The sequence below is a fragment of the Dendrobates tinctorius genome, unplaced genomic scaffold (assembly GCF_039654945.1).
Source record: "Dendrobates tinctorius isolate UK_male_01 unplaced genomic scaffold, ASM3965494v1 ptg000010l, whole genome shotgun sequence".
Classification (NCBI taxonomy): domain Eukaryota; kingdom Metazoa; phylum Chordata; class Amphibia; order Anura; family Dendrobatidae; genus Dendrobates; species Dendrobates tinctorius.
Genome location: NW_027361678.1, coordinates 8099519 through 8126534, shown reverse-complemented (window position 1 = coordinate 8126534; position 27016 = coordinate 8099519).

Sequence of the window (27016 nt, the reverse complement as noted above, 5' to 3'; positions counted from 1 at the left end):
TAACCCATACAGTAGATGCCATAAAAAGAAATCAAAGCACCAGAAACCAGAATTGTAGGGTTTTTTTTACACCACATCAAAAAATATGTCCCCCCAAATTGGTATCAATAAAACTGGCAGCTCACCATGCAAAGAACAAACCATCACGTAGCTCCATCAATGGAAAAGTAATAACATTATGGGTCTTGACAAATTGTGAAAACGAAACCCAAAGAACAATGGTGGAATTGCATTTTTTCACCATTTCATGCCACTTGGAAATTTTTACATTGTTTGATAAAATGCATGGTGTCATTTAAAATTACAACTTATCCTAAAAAATAAAAAAAAAATGTTCTGTCTCTGGGAAGAAGGGGAGGATAAAATTCAAAACTAAACAAAAAAATTGAAATTGGCTGTGGAATCAAGGCGTTAAGAAATATTGTAAAAGTCTGAAATTATGGCTAATCATATTTGTACACAATATTTTTATGACTTTTCTTTCTTCTCACCACTTACAAAAATCAAAGTGCATATACTGTATATGCCAAGTATGTTCTCTTACCGTCATATGACTACAGCCTTAAAGGGGCTGCTCCACTTTGACATAAAATGATGACTTTGGTAATGATTAAACACTTATTTTCTTTATTTCTTTTGGTTTCATAAACTTCCTTGCATGTAACGATAATAGCATCTAAGTGCTGAGTAATCACATATTCTGTGTAATAAGGCAGTCATATCATAGAAATATTAAAAAAAATAACTTTTAATGGAAGAGAATTTCCACAGAGATATTTCAACATAAAATACTACAAAAAATGCTGGTATCACATAGTTTCTCACTTTGAGACATCTTCTAATTGGCTGTTTTATCATATTTGTTTGCTTTTACCTTTTATCTTACAGCCATGTGTATTTTGGAAAGTAGAAAAAAACACAGCCACTCGGGTACTTAGTGGAAACCACGTAACTTTACAGAGTGGGGTTACTGAGTGCTGAGGAGCAGAGCATTCTGTCTCCCAAAGATCGCAGTAGGGCTCGGCTCATTTATCCTGCTCTCTACGCTGAGCACTTACATCAGGGTTTTGGTGTAAATCTCTGAAATCCATGATTCAAATGTAGCCCTCGCCGGAAGATTCCATACATTGCTGCTCACCATTATTGGAACCCATTCATTTTTTTCATAGACTGTACAATGTCTTCAGAAATAAATGAATATGTACCAAAGTAACATTCTCAGAATTTTTTAATTAGTGGTCCAAAGTAATACAACAACAGTAAAACATTGTTTTTCATCTTACATGTTGCAATTTCAAAAGAAGAAACAGAATAAACAGCATATGCAGCAATAAAGGCACCCCTAAATAATACTTGGTTGTACACCCTTTGGCATTGATGACAGCCTTCAAATGTTTCTTGTAGCCATCTATAAGCATCTTGCACTTCTCAGCTGGTATTTTCTCCCACTCTTCCTTTGCAGTTTGTTCAAGCTCTTGAATGTTTGCAGAGTTTTTTTTTCCCAATGGCAGATTTCAGCTTACCCCAAAGATTTTCAATGAGATTGAGGTCAGGACTCATTGCAGGCCATTTTAAAACTGTCCATTTTTTCTTTTTCAACAATTCCTGTATACTTTTGGATGTGTGCATTGGGTCATTGTCTTGCTGGAGGCCCATGATCTTTGACTTAAGCCAAGTTTCCTTACACTGGGTAGGAAATTTTGCTCTAGAATCTCTTGATAATTCTCTGATTTCATGATTCTTGTAATCTGGTCAAGCCTCCAGTACCAGATGCAGCAAAGCAACCCCACAGCATTATGGATCCTTTCCATTCTTAACATTTGGTAGGGTGTTCTTTTCCTTATAGGCTTAATTGCACCATCTGTAAATAAACTGTTACTTTGCATTGTCAAAAAGCTCTATTTTTGTTTAATATGTCTACAGAACATTTTCCCAGAAAGATTAGAAAGATTGTGGTTTGTCAAGGTACTCTTTGGCAAAGATCAGTCGTTCATTTTATATGTTTTCATTAGCAATGGTTTCTTCCTTGGCCTTTGCTCATAAAACTCAGCTTGGTTTAGCATGCGGCATAGGGTAGTTGTTGAAACCATGACCCAAGACTGCTTCAGGTTGACCTTCAGGTCTTTGGATGTTTGACGCAACGTTTTTTCCACCATTTGCATCAACCTTCGAAGACATCTCTTGTCAATTTTCCTCTTTCCCCCAAATCAATGGAGGTTTTTGACTGTTCAATGCTTGGCAGATTTCTTAATAACATTGTACAATGTTGAATCTGGGATACTACTGTCTTTGGAGATGACCTTATGTCCTTCGGAAGTCTTGTGTTTGCTAATAACAGCAGTTCTGATGTCCTCATACAGCTCCTTTGTCTTCACCATTATGACAAACGAACAGGACCTACCATGTGGCTTTTTAAAACACTGAAGTCATAATTCATTGGCTAATTCATGTCACATGCGCACCGACAATTAATCACAGTCTATTCTCTTTTGTGATTTACCACAGACGAGTCAAAATGTGTTTCTGTACTAATGTAATGTAAAAGCCACAGGAAGCAACAAATAATTCCAGCGGATTCTTCCTACTCAGAAATTAAAATGCATTTTGTTGTGTCATCTTTTAAAAAATATTCCATTTAGCAGAAGTCCTTTTTATACACAGGGGGATCAGAAAAAAAGGGCACACTGCTGCTTTATGCATGCAGACAACGCATTTAGACCTTCTTAGATCTTCTTCTAAGAAGAAGACACTTTACATGACAGAAATGCAAGCTTGTGTCCCTGTTGGAGGAAAACTTGAAAAATCTAGAAGAGAGGTTAGCTACATTGAAAATAATTAAGGAAGGTGAAGAGTTCGTAGACAGAGCAGAATTATCTCTTTATGTTACAGAAAGAGAATAAATTCGAAGTGCATCTGAAAAAACAGAGGAATGGAAGCATGTGACCTAGAGAAGCAGGAAAGCAGGAGGATCAAGAGGCAGTCAGCACCCATACTGCTCAGGAACCAGTTCTAGGCTCTTACGCAGGAGAACAATGAAGAAATACATCAGGATAAGGCTGGGATCACACTGCGTTATGGCAGTCCGTTAGATGGACTGCGTTACACCGTGGTATTTCGCGGTGTAACGCAGTCCGTTAACGCTCCCATTGAGCCCCATTATATGGCGCATTGCGACGTATGCCATAAAGCGGCACGCATTCGCTGATGATGAATCATCAGCGCTAGCGGTATAGCATAACGCATATCGCGTTATGCTATAGCGTTAACGCAGCTCGTCAACGCTATGCATTGAACGGGCTGTGTAAACGCAATGTGAACCTGGCCTAAGACTTTGCCCATAAACAACAACCTTGTACGCCTTCAGAGTCTTCCTGGATGGTAAAAGAATAATGTTGTGAAGAAGAAACGGAGAGTTGTGGTCATGGGGGATTCCCTGTTGAGAGGAACAGAGGCCGCTATCTGCAGACTGGATATAACCTCAAGAGAAATGTGCTGTCTTCCAGATGCAAAAATTAAAGATGTGTCTGACAGGATATCAGGACTCTTTAGGCTTACAGATGACTACCCATTCCTGCTAATACACGTGGGGACAAATGACACCGTGAGAAACGACCTGGAAACCATCTGCAGAAACTTTGAAAACTTAGGTTAGAAAGTGAAAGAACTGGGAGCACAGGTGGTCTTCTCTTCCATCCTTCCAGTGGATGGCCATGGAACAAGGAGGTGGAATAAGATTCTGCAGGTGAACAACTGGCTACGTCGATGGTGCCATCAGTAAGGATTTGGATTTCTGGATCACGGAGTGAATTATCTATACCAGTGGTCCCCAACCTTTTTTGCACCAGGGACCGGCTTCAAGCAAGATCATTCTTCCATGGCCCGGCAGGGCGGGGATGGAGGTGTGACAGGGGTGGGGCTTTGGTCATAAGGGGGCGGGGCTATGGACGCGGATGTAGTATAGCAGTGCATACTTATCATTTAATTATAACATTTATAATGTGACTCAACTCACCATAGGTTTTGAATGAGTGGGAGCACCTGGCTTGTTTCTCTGTTTCAGCGGGAGCACCGGGCTACTTCTACTGATGACCGTCACTGCTAATGATGATTGGAACCTACAAGGAAATGGAGCATTGAGCACTTAAGAAAGATTGTACTGGAGTACTGTACATGCTGATTATTTTCTAATCATCAGAAAATGTATGTGTGGTTCCCCCCTTCCTGTCCAGCTTTGTGTGGCTCCCCCTGTTGTATGCATGGCTCCCCTGTCCCATCCTTGTATACATGGCTCTGCTCCCATCCTCCCATCCTGTATACATGGCTCCGATCCCATCCTCCCATCCTGTATACATGGTTCCCCTGTCCCATCCTTGTATACATGGCTCTGCTCCCACTCTCCCATCCTGTATACGTGGCTCTGCTCTCACTCTCCCATCCTGTATACATGGCTCTGCTCCCACTCTCCCATCCTGTATATATGGCTCTGCTCCCACTCTCCCTTCCTTGTATATATGGCTCTGCTCCCACTCTCCCTCCCTTGTATATATGGCTCCGCTCCCATTCTCCCTCCCCTGTATATATGGCTCCGCTCCCTCCCTCCCTTGTATACATGGCTTCGCTCCCACTCTCCCTCCCTTGTATATATGGCTCTGCTCCTACTCTCCCTCCCTTGTATATATGGCTCCGCTCCCACTCTCCCTCCCCTGTATATATGGCTCCGCTCCCACTCTCCCTCCCTTGTATATATGGCTCCGCTCCCACTCTCTCCCTTATATATGGCTCCGCTTCCACTCTTCCTCCCTTATATATGGCTCCGCTCCCACTCTCCCTCCCTTATATATATGGCTCCGCTCCCACTCTCCCTCCCTTATATATATGGCTCCGCTCCCACTCTCTCTCCCTTATATATGACTCCGCTTCCACTCTCCTTCCCTTGTATATATGGCTCCGCTCCCACTCTCTCTCCCTTATATATGGCTCCGCTTCCACTCTCTCTCCCTTGTATATGGCTCCGCTCCCACTCTCTCTCCCTTGTATATGGCTCCGCTCCCACTCTCTCCCTTATATATGGCTCCGCTTCCACTCTCTCTCCCTTATATATGGCTCCGCTTCCACTCTCTTTCCCTTATATTTGGCTCCGTTCCCACTCTCTCTCCCTTATATATGGCTCCGCTTCCACTCTCTCTCCCTTGTATATGGCTCCGCTTCCACTCTCCATTATATATGGCTCCGCTCCCACCCTCCCTCCCTTGTATATATGGCTCTGCTCCCACCCTCCCTCCCTTATATATATGGCTCCGCTCCCACTCTCTCTCCCTTGTATATATGGCTCCGCTTGGCTCCCCCATCCTCCCCCATCATACTTACCCTCACATTCCGCTGAACTTCCCTCCCTGCATCTCGCGGCGCTTCAGCTCCTGTGCGGAGCGGTCACGTGCTACCGCTCATTAAGGTCTATGAATATGGACGCCACGCCTATGGGAGATGAGTGGCGTCCATATTCATGACCTTAAATGAGCGGTACACTTGACCGCTCAGCGCTGGATGAAGCCACCGCGCCGACAGGGACCGCTAGGTGAGTATCAGCTGCTGCACCGCCGCCGGCTCCCCTCGTGTCCGCGGACCGGCAAGGGCACTGCAACGGCCCGGTGCTGGGCCACGGACCGGTGGTTGGGGACCCCTGATCTATACGATGGACTACTTGCTAGAGATGGTGTGCACCTTACAAAGACTGGAAAACATGTACCGTATATACTCGAGTATAAGCTAACCCGACTATAAGCCAACCCCCCTAATTTTGCCACAAAAAACTGGGAAAACTTATTGACTCGAGTATAAGCCTAGTGTCACGTCGCCGTCAGACTCGGGGCCTGCTGTCCCGGCCTCGGCCACTAGGAGGTGCCGGACTGTCATGTCGCTGTCAGACTCGGGGCCTGCTGTTCCTACCTCGGCCACTGGGAGGCACCGTGGTTCGCCCCCGAGTGATGGCGGCGACAGAGAAGGGGCTCCTGCGCAGGCATCTGGGGGCGGTCCTGATGACATCAGTCCGGGAGCCTGTGAGGGATGACCTGATCCCTCAAATACCTTGGGACTGGTCTTGCAAGCCGCTGGATATATTCTTGGTTCCCCTATGTGCTACTGTGTGATTTACTATTTTTTGACTCTGACCTCAGCCTGGATTTCTGACCCCTCTACTGCCTGACGATTTTGTACCTCTGCTATTCTCCCGGTTTGTGACCTTGGCCTGGATATTTGACTCTGCTACTGCCTGCCATTTTTGTACCTTTACCGCCCTCCCGTTTTGTGACCTTGCCTGGACTCTCGACTCTGCCACTGCCTGCCGTTTCTGTACCTCCGCTGCTCGCCCAGTTTCTGACTACGTTTTTGGCTCCCTGCCTTCTTCCCTATTGGCGACCGTCCTGCTCTGGCACACTGCTTCTAGACAGCCACCCCCTGGGCCTTGCTACAATTCCAGATCCCTGTATAGGGGTTAAGGGTCTCTGGGTCTCTCGGGGTGCTGTCCCTACTGCAGTCCAGATCCGCGGATGGACGTCACATTATATCCGGCCTAAAAAAAACAAACTGCTTCTTGTGTATATATCCAACATATACAAAAGCAGTCTCCCTGAACTTTTTTTTTTTCCTTCCTTCTCCTGCCTGAGCTGATTTTTGGCCTGAACACCTGTTACTTGCTGCAGTGCACAGCCTGGAGGATCACTCTCATTTTCCTGCACAAGCATACTGCAGTCTGGAGACTTCAGGGAGAAAGCTGAACATCAGAGATCCATTCTCCTGGGACATCGGCCCCTGGGCAGCTCTGGCTATGATTGCCCAGGGGCTCAGGTACTGCCCGCAGATGCGGCTAAAGTTTTATTACCTATCTCTCTTTCATTTGGTCAGAAGTCTCTGTGTTTAAAAGCTTATGTGGATTGTGGATCCGAAGGAAATTTTATGGATTCTTTGGCTGCTAGGAATCTTGGTGTACCGCTACTAAGACTTAATGCCCCTATTAAAACCACGGCTATGGCACATCTATTATTCAGGAGGGGGTTAAGTTTGTTACTGCCAAAATTGCTATGTCTGTGGGAGCATTACATACCGAGCTTATGTCATTTTTTGTGATGGATAATTTATTTTCTGCAGTTATTTTGGGGATGCTGTGGTTACGCCAGCACAATCCTGTCATCGACTGGCACCTGGGTGATGTTGTACGCTGGAGTTCGCAGTGTCTGGATAACTGCATATCATTAGCAGTAAACCAAGTTAAAGCTAGAAACCCCCTTGCTTTCAGAGACTATGAGGATGTCTTTTCTATTGTAGAATCTGAGAAGCTACCCCCTCACAGAGAGTATGATTGCCCTATAGACCTGATTCCGGATGCCCGTCTCCCAAAAGGGAGAATATTTAATCTCTCCTGTCCAGAGCGTCAGGCCATGAATGACTATATAGCAGATAGCTTAAAAAAAGGGTTTATTAGACCATCCATTTCACCAGTTGGAGCCGGGTTCTTCTTTGTAGAGAAAAAATATGGTGGTCTCAGACCCTGCATTGATTACCGAGAATTAAACGCAATCACTATAAAGAACCAGTATCCGCTTCCACTCATTCCTGATCTTTTTAATCAGTTAATGGGAGCCCGTTGGTTTACTAAACTTGACCTCCGGGGGGCATATAATCTGGTCCGCATAAGAGACGGTGATGAGTGGAAAACCGCGTTTAATACACCTTTTGGCCATTTTGAGTACCTTGTAATGCCGTTCGGACTCAGTAACGCACCTGCCGTGTTTCAGAACTTTGTTAATGATATTTTCAGAGACATTTGTGGGGTGTATGTCGTCGTGTATTTAGATGACATTTTGATTTACTCTGCTGACCCTGTGACACACGCTCAACACGTCTGTTCTGTACTGCAAAGACTACGAGAACACTCCTTGTTTGCTAAACTGGAGAAATGTGTTTTTTTTGCTGAGGAGGTGCAGTTTTTAGGGTACATGGTCTCAGGCAAAGGGTTCCGCAAGGATCCTGCCAAGATCCAACCTATTAAAGCTTGGGTGCAACCCAAATCGCTAAAAGCGGTGCAGCGATTTTTAGGGTTTGCTAATTACTACCGCAAGTTCATCAGGGGTTTCTCAGAAATTGCCAAACCACTCATGGATTTGACCCGGAAAGGGGAAGACGTGGCCAATTGGAACCCTGAGGCAATTCAGGCATTTTCTACGCTAAAAGAGTGCTTTGTGGCCAACCCAGTTTTGGTTCAGCCTGATCTGGACCGCCCATTTATTGTAGAAGTAATACCCAAAGAAAAAATGGATTAAGGAGCAATAAAGTAAAAAATATATATTTTTTTTATTTTCTTCCAAAAAAGGAGTAATAGAATACAAGTAATGAGTCAATCAAGAATCACAATATATAAAGGAATCAGCGACACTTAGTATCCACATATAGATTAGAAAGGGTATCTAATTAGGCAAGTAAAAATAGATTGCACAATAATTAGTTTCATATAGTAGATATATATATATACATACATATGTGGCAAAATATATAGTATAACGCATAGTTGCAAGTTTTTCCAAATATGTATATATGAAAAACAAGGCAGTTTATGTCACCAGTTAGATATTAAAGTGCACAGGTGCATATATCAAAATATATCCATAGGTCTATAATAAATAATGTTAAAGCAATCCTAAAAAACGGATCTGCCATATATACATAAGGAGATAGAGGGTTTAATCACATGTCAATGGTGATAAATAACACTGCCAAATATAGTAAAATCAAAAGGAACCAGTGCAAAAAATTGTTATACAAAAATTACATTAAGCCAAGACCCAGACTTACTATTGGTGGAAAACGGGACCCCAACGCACGTTTCGCTATTTAGCATATATACTATATGAAACCAATTTTTGTGCAATCTATTTTTACTTGCCTATTTAGATACCCTTTCTAATCTATATGTGGATGCTAAGTGTCGCTGATTCCTTTATATATTGTGATTCTTGATTGACTCATTACTTGTATTCTATTACTCCTTTTTTGGAAGAAAATAATAAAAATATATATTTTTTACTTTATTGCTCCTTAATCCATTTTTTCTTTGGGTATTATATCTTGTTGTGATGGATGAGCTTTGATATTAGCCTGCTTTTGGTTTGTTATTGTAGAAGTAGATGCCTCTGAGGTCGGAGTGGGAGCAGTGCTGTCGCAAGCAACTGCATCCCTCACTCAGCTTCGCCCATGTGCTTTTTTTTCCCGCAAATTCTCTGCCACTGAGAAAAACTATGATATAGGTAATCGGGAATTATTGGTGATCAAATGGGCCTTCGAGGAATGGCGCCACTTCGTCGAAGGCGCCAAACATAAGATCACTGTAATTACTGATCACAAGAACCTGACCTACCTGGAGTTAGCTAAAAGACTAAATCCTAGACAGGCAAGGTGGGCCTTGTTCTTCTCTAGGTTTGATTTTTTAATCACCTTTCGCCCTGGTACTAAAAATGTGAGGGCCGATGCCCTCTCTCGCAGTTTTTGCCCCTCACAAGCCAAGGACTGTAAGCCAGTCCCGATATTGGCCAATGGGAACGTTGCCGGCAGTGTCTTTGGACCTTCTGGAGGAGGTCCGTGGGTCCCCAGAACAAGCTCCTGACACTACGCCCCCCCAAAAATTGTTCGTCCCGGCTACGTTTCGCCTACAAGTTCTTAAAGAATCGCATGACTTTGTTCTGGCAGGCCATCCTGGTCTCAATAATACCACCAGACTGGTAACTAGGAACTTTTGGTGGCCGACGGTGGTTAAGGACTGTAAAGACTGTGTTAGCGTGTGAAGTCTGTGCCCACACCAAGTCCCCCCATAATCGCCCTGCCCACCCCTGAGAGTCCATGGACCCACATCTCCATGGACTTCATTACGGACCTGCCGCCCTCAGATGGGAAAACCTCTATCTGAGTTGTGGTGGACAGGTTCAGCAAACAGTGTCATTTTGTCCCCCTGTCTGGGTTATGTGAGGTAGCGCTGTCATTTAGTTAGGGGATCACTCGCTTGCAGCCACAAAACCAGATCCGGCACGGATTTTTCATCAAATCAATACAGTCCTTGCGGTTTATTGTGCAGCATAAACCGTGACCAATAACATAAAGTTCATATCACCAGTATAACCAGCATAGCGTCCAATTACAGAGTTTCCTTCTGTTAGCAATATCCTATAGTCATATAGGCTATGCAGTATTCAATGTGCAGGCTTCCTAGCCCCAAGTTATCTCACCCACGTCCGGGTAACCTCACGGTTCCTTTATCATGCAGCCGACATTCATTCCCTCCAGGGAACTAACAGGTGTTGGCAGCCATTACCCACAGCCACTCCACAGGCTGTTAGCCAGGAGATCCTTCTCCTAGTGGGACCTTTCACACTGGACCAACTGGATCCCAGCATTCACCACATGTGACCTACCCTGGCCACATTATATGGTCTTTAGCCACGCCCACCGGGTCACATGACTATGACCTCATCACAGGTTCTTCACACACACTCACATAGCCTTTTAATACAGGCATTTTCAGACCCACCCCTGGGTGGGTTTATAGGTAACCAGACCAGCCCATCTCTCTAGTTACCTGGAGACTTCTCCCTCACATATTAACACAGCACATCAGCAATATCGTTGCTGGTCACACATACACAAGTCTGCATCTCAAAGCCACCCACTTTGAGATACACAACGGCCACTCATTACTCTGCCATTGATCCTTTCCCCTGGGACCTCCACACAGCGCCCCCTAGCGGAACCAGTGGTTACTACAACACATACCTCCCCCCTCTGTTCAAACTTGTGGGATTGAACACACAACATTACATCAGGCTCTCGAGACCGGGCACTCATTACACCTTGCCCCACAGGTCGAGAGAACCTTTTCCATCTGTCATACGGCCTCCCCTCTACGTTGGGCCTCCCCTGCCCTCAGCGGTCAGAATATCGGTCCTGATCTTTGACCCTCCACTTACAGTCTGTCTGCGTCATCAGACACTGTCTAGTCACCACCTTCCTCTCTCTGTTTGTTCCGTTCCCCGACCAGCTCCCCCGATTGGTACGGTCATCCGTCTTACTTGAGTCTGCTGTCTGGCCTGAGTCTGACCCACTCAGCGTCTCAAAGGAACTAATGTCTCTCAGCCTCGTACGGCCCGTCGAACTGCCACTCACTGACATTCTTCGGCCACCTGCCCTGTCACTTCTTGGTGGAACCCTTTGGGTCCTTACATCTTGTTGGGTTGGAAGCGGCCGCCACCTGGTATTCTGCACTTCTTTATTAATTCGCCGGCGGTCCAGCCTCAACTGCTCGATTTCTTGCAGGTACCCCACTCGATACTCCACGAGCATTCGAAAGTCTCTCGGGTTCTCCACGGAACCAACCACCATGATGGGAATCCTACCCACTTCACTGGATATCTGGTCTTCATCATCAGGAGGGATCCTCACCCTCACCACACCGGAGATATTCACAAGGTCTTGCATTACCTTCCCAGATCTTCCAATGATTCTTCCAATCAGAGCTTTGGGTACCGGAACCACATCTTTCGGCAAACACAGCCGATCCATAGCCTCCCTTGCTAACTCTAGGCGTCGAGCAGCCTTCATATTACTCCGCCTGACCAGCTGTTTGGCGTGGAGACATTGTAGATGCATCTCTTTCAGGACAGCTACTCGGTTTGATGTATCTTCTCTTGCTGATGTTATCACCAACTGCCGAGTCTCAGGTGCCCAGTGCACCTTACACGCTTTGACCGCCTCTTTGAAAGCCTCATGCACACCTTCCTCAGCACAGGCTTCTTGCATGTCTTCTGGTACATCAATCACCAACTTGACGGTCGTGGCCTTGCTCTCTTCCTGGCCAGGAGGCTCTGGCTTTACCACGGACACTTCCCTCACTACAGTTGACCCGACCGGGTGACTGTCTTCTTCAGTTCTTTGTTCACCAACTTCAGGAGTTCTCATCTCTTCACTACCCTCTGCCAAGATGGTACCGGCAGTTCCATCTTGTTATCACTCGGACCCGGCCGCTCTACATCTCCGTCCAAGCTCTTCTCCCGCAGAAGACCTTTTACTACTCCTCTGAGTTCTTCCATCTCTTCCCTCAGGGTCTTGTTCACATTTTGCCACATTGACAGGTGACCTCTGAGCTCCAAGACTTCTTTCTCAAGCCCTTCACATCCTCTCTTAAGGTGTTGTTCACACTGTTCCACGTTGACAGGTGACCTCTGAGCTTCAGGACTTCTTTCTCGAGCTCCTCCACTCTGTGCTCGGCCGTTTGTCTCATCACTCTTTCTCGTTCGAGATGTTCCTTCGCTGTCTCTTTTATTAACTGTATCTCCTGCTCTTGTTCTCTTTTGGCCAGCATGTGCTGCACCACTATTTCTTTAATTATATCGTCAAAGGGTACCCCTGGGTTAGTCCCGTCAGTCGAGCCCCCGTTACCCTCTGACCGTGTTTCTACTCCCGTTATCTTCTCGATCAGGTTACCATCAGTCCTGTCACAAGTTTCAGTCAGCACAGCACTAGATTCTGTCCTAGTGGTGGCTACTGGCAACAACACGTCACAGTCACACCACACCGTACGGTGAACTCCCAAGGCACTCTCTATCCGTGTGTCAGCTCTGCTCTTTTTGCTTACCACACCCTTCTCATTCATACTGTAGTACTCTTCAGGTGACGTCAGGTCAGTAAATTTGTCCGATGCCATTCTTTCTCCGGTCGCCCCTACGTCTGGCCTGTCCACGTTAGGGGGCGTCAGCGTCTCAGTGTCTGCTAGCCCCACAGTAGGAACGTCTCTATCCACAAGCCCCACATCATCAAATATGACAAAATCCCGGTGCCTCTCAAAGGTATGCACTAAGTTTAGTGGCATACTACCATCTTGGCACTCCCCCTTTTTCATCTCAATCAGGACTCTGTCCACCTTATAATTCACAATGACCCCGTGGACGCAGCGAAATCTGACGTTTTTCTCGGTCAGAGATAAAATGAGCAGAGTTCCTGTCAGAGTCACCTGACTCTTTGAGTCCAGCTTACCAGGGACTCCTTCCTGGTACAGCATCACGGTACACACCTGCGGCCCATCGTTACTATCCGGAAAGGATATCCCACATTCTGACCAAGACATACACACACACACTGCGGTACTCCAGACATACCCCCTGAGTCACCCAGTGCTGTCATTTCTTCAAACTCGGCCCCTTTCTGGACCACCACCCCACTTTGGGTTGCTGTCCCCTCTTGGGACTCCACCCCTTTTTGGGTTACCACCCCGCTTTGTGTCACCGCCCCCTTCTGGGACTCCACCCCCTTTTGGGATCTCCCCATGTCCATTATACCGGTCTTCTCAGACCACAGTTCACACAACACAGTTTATGTCTTAACGATACAACACAAGTCCTTGTTGGCACCACCACAGCTCCTGCTGTCCCCGATCACCGACACTCCACCAGTTCCTTCTGGTGCTGCCACAGCTCCTGCTGCACCATCTTCGTGGACCCGCCGATCCACCGGAAGCCGCTTGTCCCCTTCGTAACCCCGCCGAGTTACAGGAAGCCGCTTGTCCCCTTCGTGACTCCCACTGAGCCACCGCAGGCTGAGTTGAGAAAAGAAGAAAAAAAAACACACCACAAAAAACTCACGTGTCCTGTCTGTGTGCTATTCAGGACGTACCGTCTCCGCCTGAGACCGTCCAACACACAGGGCGCACCGGGTGCTATTCAGGGAGCCGACCCTCCTCCCTGGGTTTCCCAACACACCGGCCTCACCAGGTCCAGGGGCTCAGCGGGTGCTCTTCAAGACATCCGTCTCCTCCTGAGACTGCCCAACACTCACGCCTCACCAGGTCCAAGGTCATACCACGTGCTCCAGGGATCTGATTCTTCTCCCAGAACCTCCCAACACTGACCCTTCAGGACCTTGCTCACTGAACCCTCCAGGTACACAGTCTTTATCACTGACCCCGGTCAGTACAACACGAACACCTGTCCGTTACCTGTGTCGGCCACAATGGTCCTCGGGTACCTCTTATCCGCAGAGGCACCGTAGCAATCACCAATCTCTTTCTCCTGGGGAAACGGCCGCACTGGGCTCACCGATCCGGACAGTGCCTTACTCACTAGGCCGCCCTACGGTTCCAGAACCACAGCCGGGCAGTGGCTTCCCCAACCGTCAGCCCTACTGGCTCAGCGTTGCCCTTAGCAACCGACTTTGCAGTCCTCATCCGATGCTCCCAGCTACAAGGCTACAACAATACCCGCCTTCTCCACCAAATGTGAGATAGCGCTGTCATTTAGTTAGGGGATCACTCGCTTGCAGCCACAAAACCAGATCCGGCACGGATTTTTCATCAAATCAATACAGTCCTTGCGGTTTATTGTGCAGCATAAACCGTGACCAATAACAAAGTTCATATCACCAGCATAGCGTCCAATTACAGAGTTTCCTTCTGTTAGCAATATCCTATAGTCATATAGGCTATGCAGTATTCAATGTGCAGGCTTCCTAGCCCCAAGTTATCTCACCCACGTCCGGGTAACCTCACGGTTCCTTTATCATGCAGCCGACATTCATTCCCTCCAGGGAACTAACAGGCACTCCACAGGCTGTTAGCCAGGAGATCCTTCTCCTAGCGGGACCTTTCACACTGGACCAACCGGATCCCAGCATTCACCACATGTGACCTACCCTGGCCACATTATATGGTCTATAGCCACGCCCACCGGGTCACATGACTATGACCTCATCACAGGTCCTTCACACACACTCACATAGCCTTTTAATACAGGCGTTTTCAGACCCACCCCTGGGTGGGTTTATAGATAACCAGACCCGTTCATCTCTCTAGTTACCTGGAGACTTCTCCCTCACATATTAATGCAGCACGTCAGCAATGTCCTTGCTGATCACACATACACAAGTCTCCATCTCAAAGCCACTCACTTTGAGATACACAACGGCCACTCAATACTCTGCCATTCATCCTTTCCCCTGGGACCTCCACACAGCGCCCCCTAGCGGAACCAGTGGTTACTACACCACAGTTACCTAACTCCGAAACCTTGAGTAAACTGTTCATTGTGCATGTTGTACGTCTTCACGGTGCTCCGGTGAACATTGTGTCCGACAGAGGTACCCAGTTCGTCTCAAAATTCTGGAGGGCGTTCTGCAAACGCATTGGGATTGAGTTGTCCTTCTCCTCTGCCTACCACCCCGAAACCAATGGTCAAACCGAACGTACCAACCAGGCACTGGAGCAATACCTCCGCTGTTATGTGTCAGAACATCAGTCCGATTGGGTGGAACATCTGCCACTAGCTGAGTTTGCCCTAAATAATCGATACCAGGACTCCATTAAAACTACCCCCTTTTTCTGCAACAATGGACTGCATCCGCGCTTTGGTTCATTCTCGGCCAGGATGTCGGAGCTCCCTGGGGTAGAGAAAAATATACATCTTAGGTAAACTCGAACTTGAAAGGGGCCCAGGTTAGACAGGCTTCGGCTGCGAACAGACGGCGATCTAAGGGGCCGCACCTGGAAGTTGGAGACAAGGTTTGGGTCTCTACCAAAAACATCAAGCTTAAAGTGTCGTCTGCCATACTGGGTTCCAGATTTATTGGCCCATACGAAATTATAGAGGTGATTAACCCGGTAGCCTTCCGTTTAAAACTTCCTCAGTCATTTAAGCTGCCCAACGTGTTCCACAAGTCTCTCCTCAAGCTGTATCGCTCCCCAATTCACCCTGTCCAGTCCCTTCCTCCTCCTGTTTCGGTCGGGGGGACCTTGGAGTATGAAGTCCAGGGTATCCTTGACTCCCGCCTTGTGAGAGGCTCCGTACAGTATCTTGTACACTGGAAGGGCTACGGCCCGGAGGAAAGGTCCTGGGTCCCCGCGGGGAACATCCATGCCAAAGCATTAAATGGGAGACTTCATCTCCTTCATCCTGACAAATCGGGTTTTGAGGGTCCGGAGGACCCTCTTAGAGGGGGGGTACTGTCATGTCGCCGTCAGACTCGGGACCTGCTGTCCTGGTCTCGGCCACTAGGAGGTGCCGGACTGTCATGTCGCCGTCAGACTCGGGGCCTGCTGTCCCGGCCTCTGCCACTAGGAGGCGCCGGACTGTCACATCGCCATCAGACTCGAGGCCTGCTGTTCCTGCCTCGGCCACTGGGAGGCGCCGTGGTTCGCCCCTGAGTGATGGCGGCGACAGAGAAGGGGCTCCTGCGCAGGCATCTGATGGACGTAGGCTCCGCTCCTCGGTCGGTCATGGAGGGGTTGGTGCATCGCCATCTGGCCTGGTCCTGGGGGCGGTCCTGATGACATCAACAGTCCAGGAGCCTGTGAGGGATGACCTGATCCCTCAAATACTTTGGGACTGGTCTTGCAAGCCGCCGGATATATTCTTGGTTCCCCTATGTGCTACTGTGTGATTTACTATTTTTTGACTCTGACCTCAGCCTGGATTTCTGACCCCTCTACTGCCTGACGATTTTGTACCTCTGCTATTCTCCCGGTTTGTGACCTTGGCCTGGATATTCGACTCTGCTACTGCCTGCCATTTTTGTACCTTTACCGCCCTCCCGTTTTGTGACCTTGGCCTGGACTCTCGACTCTGCCACTGCCTGCCCTATCTGTACCTCCGCTGCTCGCCCGGTTTCTGACTACGTTTTTGGCTCACTGCCTTCTTCCCTATTGGCGACCGTCCTGCTCTGGCACACTGCTTCTAGACAGCCACCCCCTGGGCCTTGCTACAATTCCAGATCCCTGTATAGGGGTTAAGGGTCTCGGGGTTTCTCGGGGTGCTGTCCCTACTGCAGTCCAGATCCGCAGACGGACGTCACACCTAATGTGGAAAATGCAGCAGCTACTGGTGAATTTAAAGAATAAAAATAGATACCAATAAAAGTAAAATTAATTGAGACATCAGTAGGTTAAATGTTTTTGAATATCCATATTGAATGAGGAGCCCCATATAATGTTCCATACAGTTCATGATAGCCCCATAAGATGCTCCATACAAAATACACCCCATATAATGCTGCACAAAGGTTAATAATGGCCCCATAAGATGCTCCATAGAATAATATGCCCCATATGCTGCTCCATAAAGGTTATGGCCCCATAAGATGTTTCATAGATTATGCCCCCATGAGATGCTCCATAGATTATGCCCCCATATGCTGCCCCCATAAGATGCTCCATAGATTATTCCCCCATATGCTGCCTCCATAAGATGCTCCATAGATTATGCCCCATATGCTGCCCCCATAAGATGCTCCATAGATTATGCCCCCATAAGATGCTCCATAGATTATTCCCCCATATGCTGCCTCCATAAGATGCTCCATAGATTATGCCCCCATAAGATGCTCCATAGATTATGCCCCCATATGCTGCCCCCATAAGATGCTCCATAGATTATGCCCCCATATGCTGCCCCTATAAGATGCTGCTAAATTATGGCCCCATGTGCTGCCACCGCTGCTGCATTTAAAAATAAAAAAATGACATACTCACCTCTCCGTCGCTGGGGCCAGGTGCCGGTGTCACTGCTGGCACCTGAGATACTCACCTGTCCTGCGTCCATGGCTGCTTGCTGCTGTGTGGCACGTCATCTGTCAGTGATGTTCAGACTGCAGGGCACGCGGCGCGCACTAACCACGTCACCACGCCCTCTGTTGTCTGAATGTCACTGACAGATGACGCAGGACAGGTGAGTATTGCTATACTTACCCGTCCTGGCGCTGTCTCTTCAGCCCCCAGCTTCTCCGTGATCTCCTTGCCTTCAGCGGTCACGTGGTACCGCTCATTAAAACTCATGAATATGCGCATATTCATGAGTTTAATGAGTGGTACCATGTGACCACTGAAGGAAGGGAGATCGCGGAGAAGCTGGGGGCTGAAGAGACAGCGCCAGGACAGATGAGTATGACCTGACACCCCCGCCCCCTCCCCCTCTGACCCCCTGGTGTATATGACTCGAATATAAGCTGGCCTGAAAATCTCGGCTTATATTCGAGTATATACGGTATTTGGAAATCACCTTGCTACACTCAAAAGGAGAGCTTTAAACTAGAACAATGTGGGAAGGGAAGCAAAAGGCCAGAAAAAGCCATACACCTGACAAATACCATTTAGAATTCTGCTATTAGTAGTGGAAGGGAAGAACAAAGATTAAAAAAATCTAAATAATAAAAATATTGGAGAAAGAGAAACCAATTACAAACTAAAATGTTTCTATACGAATGCACAAAGCATGGGTAACAAACAAGGAGAATTGGAACTACAAACGCAGGAAAAGAAATATGATGTCATTGGAATCACTGAAACTTGGTGGGACGATTCACATGATTGGAATACAAGGCTAGAAGGATACAACTTATTTGCAAGAAACAGACTTGATAAACGAGGAGGAGGTGTCGAATTATACGTTAGAAAAGCGTATATCTGCACAGAGATTGAAGCTTCAGAGACTGGGAGTTCTGTGGAAACTGTTTGGGTAAGAATACAAGGACAGAACAATGGAAAGGACACCATTGTAGGCATTTACTAGAGGGCACCTGTGTAAGCTGAAGATATGGATGAACTCTTTATGCATCAAATGGCCAAATTCTCCAAAAATATGACATAGTGGTCATGGGAGATTTCAACTATCCAGACATTTTTTGGGAAACTCTCTCAGGCAAAACTAACAGGTCAAGGAAATTGTTATCCTCTCTTGCTGACAACTTTATCTTCCAAAAGGTAGGGGAGAAAACAAGGGGAAAAGCTACCTTGAATCTAATCCTGATAAACAGGGAGGAAATGGTTGAGGAGGTAAGAGTGGCTGGGACAATGCTATTTTAGAATTTTGGATAACTAGAGGAGGAAGACCTGTGAAGACTCAGACATCAAGGTTAGATTTCAGAAAGGCAGATATTAAGGAACTCAGAAAGAGAATTGGAGGGATCCAATGGCTGGATATCCTTAAGGACAAAAATGTCCAGGAAGGATGGGAAGTCTTGAAAAATTAGATTCTCAAAGCACAATTGTTAACAATTCCAAAAAGAGTGAAGAATAGGAAGCATTTAAGGAAACCAGGATGGATGAACACAGAACTTAAACGGATGCTAAAAAGGAAGAAAGAAATGTTTATCAAATGGAAAGAGGGAGGCACATCTAAACAAGAATATAATGCTGTCTGCAGAACCTGCAGGGCATAAATCAGATTATCTAAAGCTGACAATGAATTAAGGCTTGCAAGAGACGTCAAAAGCAATAAACAAGGATTTTGGGGATATGTCAAAAGTAAAAGAAAAGTCAAAGATGCTATAGGATTTTTACAGGATGAAAATGATGAAATGGTAAGACAGGATGTTGAGAAGGCCGAACTTTTAAATTCCTATTTTGCATCTGTTTTCTCTCAGAAAGGAAATGTAACGTCAACTGATCTTCACTGTCCTATTAAGGGAATAGAAGAATCCAGGATATCTATAAACAGAAAGATATTGAGGAAACACTTAGCTAACCTAAATGAATTCAAGTCTCTAGGTCCAGATGAATTACACCCCAGAGTACTGAAGGAGATAGCAGAAGAAATTTTTGAACCAATCTCCACAATCTTTGAAATGTCTTGAAGAACAGGAGAAGTCCCAGAAGACTGGAGAAGAACAAATGTTGTTCCTACCTTCAAAAAGGGCAAGAAGGTGGACCAAGGGAACTATAGGCCAGTGAGTCTGACTTCTATACCAGGAAAGATCTTTGAACAAATTATTAAGCAACATGTATGTAAGTACCTGGATAAAATTAAACAGAGTCAGCAGGGTTTGTAACTAATAAGTCATGTCAGACTAACTTAATTTCCTTCTATGACAGTATCACTGACTGGGTGGGTTAGGGAAATGCTGTAGATATAGTATATCTTGACTTTAGGAAAACATTTGCCAAAGTATATCACACACTCCTTATTAAAAAAAATGAATAAGTATGGAATGAACAAGGCAACTGTGCCTCAAAAGAAGCTTTTGACTGCATATTGGGCTTCGGTGTGTTACCCTTGTGAAAAAATGGGGGCTAAATTTGTTTTTTTATTTTCACAGCTCAACATTATAAACTTCTGTGAAGCAAATGGGGATTCAAGTTCCTGACCACACATCTAGATACATTCCTTGAGGGGTTTAGTTTTCAAAATGTGGTAACTTGGGGGTTTACACTGTTTAGACACATCAGGGGTTCTCCAAACACGACATAGTACCCGCTTTCGATTCTAGCCAATTTTGTTTTAAAAAGAAAAAGTCAAGCGGTGCTCCTTACTTTCTGAGCCCTGCTGTGCACCCAAACAGTAGTTTTCCCCAACATACAGCTCTGGCAAAAATTAAGAGACCACTGCACAGTTTTATAAAAATCAGCTTCCCTACATGTCTGACGGCCATTCCATTCCAGTGTCAGTTGATTTCCAATCAGAGTACACCTCATTCTACTTAATATGCTTCTGATTAGGTGATTACCTGAACCAAAACTAATTTAATGAAGGAAAGTATAAAAAACCCTGCTGTGGTGTTCATGATCCTCTTGCAATAGGACAAGATGGATGGCAAAAAAAGTGCTAGTAATATCCCAAAAGTAATTGGCATGGTTAAAAGCTATTTTTTCATTCCTAAGGAGTTGAAAAGAAAAGTCTTGAGTGAGGAAAAGAAGGGCTCAATTCTGGCTTTACTAGTAGAGGGATACAGTGAGCGTCATGTTGCCTCCATCCTTACAATTTCTAAGACGACGTCCATTACAACAAAGTCAAGCAGCAGACATTGGGTACAACAAAGCTATGACCAGCAGAGGGCGAAAATGACTCTCCACTGACCGGGATGACCGTCATCTTATTTGAATGTCACTCAGCAATCGCAAGATGACATCAAGTGACCTACAAAAGGAATGGCAAATGGCAGCTGGTGTGAAGTGCATGGCAAGAACAGTTCGTAACAGGCTCCTAGGCGCAGGGCTCAAGTCATGTAAAGCTAGAAAAAAGCCTTTCATCATTGAGAAGCAAAGGAGAGCCAGGCTGAAATTTGCCAAAGACCATAAAGATTGGACCACAGAGGACTGGAGAAAGGTAATCTCTGATTAGGCTAATTTTCAGCTTTGTCCAACACCTGGTTGTCGAATGGTTAGACAGAGAATTGGAGAGGCGTACAAGCCACAGTGTCTTGCACCCACTGTGAAATTTGGTGGAGGATCGGTGGTGATTTGGGGATGCTTCAGCAAGGCTGGAATTGGGCAGGTTAATCTTTGCGAAGGACGTATGAATCAAGCAGCACACAAGGTTATCTTGGAAAAACAGTTGATTCCTTCTGCTCAGGCAATGTTCCCCAAATCTGAGGACTGTTTTTTTTCCAGCAGGACAATGCGCCATGCCACACAGCTAGGTCAAATAATGTGTGGATGAAGGACCACCACATCAAATCCCTGTCATGGCCAGTCCAATCTTCAGACCTGAACCCTATTGAAAACCTCTGGAATGTAATCAAGATGGGGGTTGTGCTCACAGCCCAACACCATGCAGGACGCTTGGCATTTGACACAGAACACCAGGATTGGCAAATTCACCACAAGAGCCCTGTGCTCTTCACAGATGAAAGCAGGTTCACACTGAGCACATGTGACAGACTTGACAGGATCTGGAGACGCCGTGGAGAGCGATCTGCTGCCTGCAACATCCTTCAGCATTTGGCAGTGGATCAGTAATGGTGTGGGGTGACATTTCTTTGTAGGGCCGCACAGCCCTCCATGTGCTTGCCAGAGGTAGCCTGACTGCCATTAGGTACCAAGATGAGATCCTCAGACCGCTTGTGAGACCATACGCTGGTGCGGTTGGCCCTGGGTTCCTTCTAATGCAGGACAAAGCCAGACCTCATGTGGCTGGAGTGTGTCAGCAGTTCCTGCAAGATGAAGGCATTGATCCTATCAAGATCACACCTCACCACTTGCAAGCTTGACCCACTACCGTCGCACCTCATCCCTAACCTCGCCACAGTCTTCATCGCTACTCTAACACACCTCTTCAACCTCTCACTTACAAATGGTGTGTTCCCCTCATCCTTCAAACATGCCTGGATCACACCCATCCTCAAAAAGCCCTCCCTTGACCCATCCTCTGTGTCTAGCTATCGCCCGATATCTCTTCTCCCTTATGCCTCAAAACTACTGGAACAGCATGTCTATCTTGAACTCTCCTCTCACTTCTCCTCCTGCTCTCTCTTTGACCGCTTACAATCAGGCTTCCGACTGCAGCACTCATCTGAAACTGCCCTTACTAAAGTCACCAATGACCTACTAACCGCCAAGAGCAAGCGACACTACTCTGTCCTCCTTCTGGACCTGTCTTCTACCTTCAACACTGTGGACCATTCCCTCCTGCTACAGATTCTCTCATCTCTTGGCATCACAGGCTTGGCCCTATCCTGGATCTCATCATATCTAACAGACCGAACATTCAGTGTCTCTCTCTCCCACACCACCTCCTCACCTCACCCCCTGTCTGTCGGTGTTCCTCAAGGCTCATTTCTAGGACCCCTACTCTTCTCCATCTACACCTTCGGCCTGGGACAGCTCATAGAATCCCACGGGTTGCAGTATCATCTCTATGCCGATGACCCGCAGATCTACCTATCTGGACCTGACCTCACCTCCTTACTTACCAAAATCCCACAATGTCTGTCTGCTATTTCAGCTTTCTTCTCTGCTCGCTTTCTAAAACTGAACATGGACAAAACAGAATTCATAATCTTTCCCCATCTCACGCTATCCCTCCACCAGACCCATCCATCAATGTGAATGGCTGCTCACTTCCCCAGTCCTGCATGCTCGGTGCCTCGGGGTGATCATTTACTCTGCCCTCTCTTTCAAGCCACATTTCCATACCCTTGCCTCCTCCTGCCATCTCAAACTCAAAAATATTTCCTGTATCCGTGCATTTCTTGACCATGAAACCACAAAAACACTAGTGCACGCCCTTATCTCCCACCTCGACTGCTGCAACCTCCTACTCTCTGGTCTCCCCTCTAGCACTTGGCACCACTCCAATCTATCCTGCACTCTGTGCTGCCCGACTAATCCACTTGTCTCCCTGTTATTCCCCAGCCTCTCCTCTCTGACAAGCCCTTCATTGGCTCCCTATCGTCCAGTACTGAGCATCATTTCCTTGTCTTGAGGCATTTCCACTGAAGTTGAATCAGCCTGTAATTTGATTTTCCACTTTGATTTTGAGTATTCTTCCAAATCCAGACCTCTATGCGATATTAATTTTGATTTACATTGATCATTTTTATGTTTTCTTGTTCTCAACGCATGCCACTCTGTAATGAATAAAGAATTGCAGCTGCAATATTTCATTCAGTAATATCTACGATGTGGTATTTTAGTGTTCCTTTTATTTTTTGAGCAGTGTATTAACTGTTTTGTGTGACATAACTTTCTGGTTTAAGGGCATTAAAATTGCAAAATTTTCGCCAAATTTCCGATATTTTTTCACAAATAAATGCAAGTCACATCAAAGAAATTGTGCCACTATCATGAAGCATAATATGTCGTGAAAAAAAATTCTCCGAATCTATGGGATCCGTTGAAGCGCTCCAGAGTTATGATCTCATAACATGACAGTGGTCAGAATTGTAAAATTTGGCCTGGTCATGAAGTTGGAAACAGGCTTGGGGGTTGAAGGGGTTAAGTCTTGTAAACTTGAAAATCAAAGTATATTCTGTTAAATATTCACATTTACCTTCTCCATACTAATTATTCTCATCCTAATAACAAAGGAAATTGATAAATAGAAAAAGTGATAGAAAGATAAATGTTAAAAATCAATATTGATCACAGGAAGATGTGTGGTTATGGCTAGTGCTGGACATCTGGCAGTAGCTCGCTAAGAAACAGACTTGGAGCATAATAAGTTTAAGAAACCGGAGGTCCTGTGAAAGAGGAAAGGGATATGATGCACATATGACCTACTTAATTCAAGGTTAAGATCACTCATAAGGAAAAAAAATATTGTGACCTCAGGGTTTATTGCAACTGAACGCAAGACAACCCGAAATACTGGACCATGTAGGTCACATATCAAAGGCAGATCGTATCATCTAAATAAATTGTTAATGAGGCCTATAGGCTGTTTTCACAGAAATGTAAAGAGATGTACTTGGACGTTTACTGCACATGGCAGGTTGTCCCTTGGGTCTTACAAGATATGGCAACGTGAAGAATTCTCTCTAATAACGTCTGAATATTTTAGATTACGGTATATCGGATCATATTCATTACCAACCTGATCTGTGTCGTATCTCCCACATGCATATGGGTTTGGAAAAACATTTGGTGATCTCGATGGACTCAATGCTGAAAATTAGTCTATAGGAGTAATATCCGGAGTTTCTGTCTGACTTAGGCTAGTTTCACATTAGCGTTTTTTTGCGCAGCGCATCGGGCGCATAAAAAACGCAAAGAAAAACGCAAAACAAACGCGCGTTTTTTTAACGTCATGCGCACGCTGATGTGTAAAAAAAATGCAGAGTTGTTTGCGTTTTACATGCGTTTTTTGCATGCGTTGGCGTTTTTTATGCGCATGCGTTTTTAAGTGTGACGTTTTTTCCATTGTCTAGAGAACATTCTAGACTTGTTTCACTCAAAAACGCATGCGTAAAAAAACGCAACCGTGCGCAAGACCATGCGCACGCATGCGTTACCATAGACTTCAATGTGTTGTTTTTGCGCATTCCGTGCGCAAGCGTGCGCATGCGTTTTTTTGCCGAGACAGGGCGCACCAAAAAATCCAACATGTTGCGTCTGGCGCACCTGGCGCAAAAGACAAAAAAAACGCATGCGCACGAAAATGCAAGTGTGCGCAAAAACATGCGCACGTCATGTTAAACATAGGTGCGCAGTGCGCATGCGCACGGGTGCGCACGATGCGCTGCGCACAAAAGCGCAAATGTGAAACCAGCCTTAGTGTTTCCTTAGATTAGTCATGATAATGAACAGTATATAACTCCAATGTTAATATTGGCACGATACACTATTTAGTATGTTGCATCTTTTCTTATTAACGAGATCACATCTCTGAAGCATTGATTCAATCTGTGACACAGCTAGAACAAAGGAACACAACAAAAGCACATTCCCAAATTGCTAGCTGCAAGCTCAGTTGCCTACAGGGCTCTCTATAGTGACCCGAAAATACAATAACCTCTTTATACAGTGTACTAGTAGAATTACCCTGATTTGCACTGGTTTATTTGCTTCAACTGTTTGTTGTTTGTGTTTGGTTAAAAACTTTGTTTGATACTGATATTTGCATTGGTGTTGTTTTTTTGGGGGGTGAATATCTCATAACTTTAGGTCCTAGTGGACTGAAACCCAGTTCCAAAATTCTGGAAGTGCCTGTTTTATCTATGCAACAAATTTGTGGAAAATTGGTCCAGTCACCTGTCTGTAAATGAAAGTTTGCTTGTGGATTCATGTTTTTATGTGCGAATATCTTGAACGCTTTTTACTATGTTTTTTGGCAAATAGGTCTTGGAAAGCTGAAACTTGGTGTAAAATCTTCCGAACTACCTGATTTACTAATGTGGCAAAGGTGACACAGATTGGTGCAGTTGCTTGGCTGTAAATTCATTTTTTTAATTTGGGTTACTTTTTTTGGGGGGCAAATATCTTAATAACGGTAGGTCCTGGAGGGCTAAAACTCTATCCAAAATCTTCCGAAGTCCCTGATTTTCCAAAATGCCAAATTTAGGGCAGATTGTTTTAGTCATTTGGCGGTAAGTTAATATAGGCTGTAAATTAATATTTTTTTTCATATTCTGCTTTCTTTTGGCAAATATTGGCTACACTGATAGATCTTAGAGAGAGGAAACCCAGACTAAAACTGTCAAAGGTGTGTCAAATGCAACAGATAGTCACTCTACATCTGGCTGCAGAAGGTCTCTGCGTTTGGCCTTGCAGACACCGTTTTAATCCTTCTGACTGTTGAACCTAGCGACAACCTCCCTCCGGCTCTAATTGACACACCTACACATTGGTGTTTATAAACTCCCAGTCTGCTTCAGGGAGTTGCCGGTGATATTCACTTTTTCCCTTGTGAAGGCTTGGAGCTGTAGCTGTCGGATAACTTCCTCTCTGTTGCTCTTGGAGGACTTTTGGTGTTATCTCTCTGGAATCTGCTCAAGCTAAGTTCCTCTCTCCTTGTTTGTCTCCCTTGTTGTCTTTAGATATCTGTGGGGACTGATCAGTGCTCATCCCCCCTCCCTATCCAGAGCGTAGCTCTAAGGAAATACAGAGCTTAGGTTTGCTGCTCGGCGATTGGTGAGGAACCAATTTAGGAACGGTAGGGTAGGCAAGGTGATATAAGATCTGCTTAGGGGTCTCCAATCCCCCATTCCTAGTGTTTGGGCTTCCTTTGTGTTGCATTTAGTCTGTCCCATACTGTGCATGACAAAAAACTTAGGAAGCACCTGATTTACCTAGGTGCCAAATTAGATGCAGATTGATCCAGTCATTTAGCCGTGCATAAAGAACAGACAAAAATTAGAAATTAATTTTTATTTATATTGAGATTATAAAAACAGTCATAGTCTTACCGTATATTTCTTTCTACCTAATTTGAGATTTGCCCTTTTGTCGCCATTGTAACATGGTTGTTTGTGTGTATTGGGGTTCATGCAGCTGCACAAGACAAAAAATATTGTAAATGCATCAGAAACTGTGCAATATATTTGTCTGGGGTACTGTACCCATTTATAGAGATGCATGTTTTGATTAATAGGGCTGCTATCCTGGCTACTTATATTTCTAATCCCCTCCATATACCAGATATGTGACATCTTGTTTCCTGAAAGGGGTTAAAGTCACTGTAAAGAGACTGTCAAAGAATTATACAATTTTTCAAATATATTTCTCTATTAATCCCTCATAGTTTCTTAGATACCTGCTTGGAGTCTGCTATGTCCACCTGGCAATGTG